The following is a 480-nucleotide window of genomic DNA, read 5'->3' as shown; positions in this document are numbered from 1 at the left end:
TTACAAATTCTTTATAAAATATTTCTTCGCCAAAGAGGTTCCCTTCGCAACAAGTTTAAAACGCGTTGTAGGATTCGATAGGATTCCAGGATCCAGCTCAGAGTTATTAAAGGACCCAACCGTTTCCGGAATTCAGGGATTGGGTTGTGTAATCAAGCTGAAAAGGGGGAAGAAATCCTGATAAATGGGTGGATGGAGGAATATCAGTAATGGGGGGTATGGAGAATATTTGATTGGTCCCAGAGGAGGTATTAAAAATAGGTGATAATGATGATAATCTATTAGTTTAGATATAATGTATTTGCTTTTGGATATATTATTGAAAATTTAGAGAATTAGAAAAATCTGTTGAAATGGCAAAAGTATGCGAAATTTCGCCAAAGGTAGAGAGAGAAACCGAGAAAAAAAAAATAAAAAAATCCGTAAATGAGAGAAAGAGACAAACAGTAAGAAAGAAAAAATACAGAAATATAAACTGCA

Source organism: Penaeus monodon, chromosome 29 (genome assembly GCF_015228065.2).
Source record: "Penaeus monodon isolate SGIC_2016 chromosome 29, NSTDA_Pmon_1, whole genome shotgun sequence".
Lineage (NCBI taxonomy): Eukaryota > Metazoa > Arthropoda > Malacostraca > Decapoda > Penaeidae > Penaeus > Penaeus monodon.
This window is presented reverse-complemented; position numbering follows the sequence as displayed.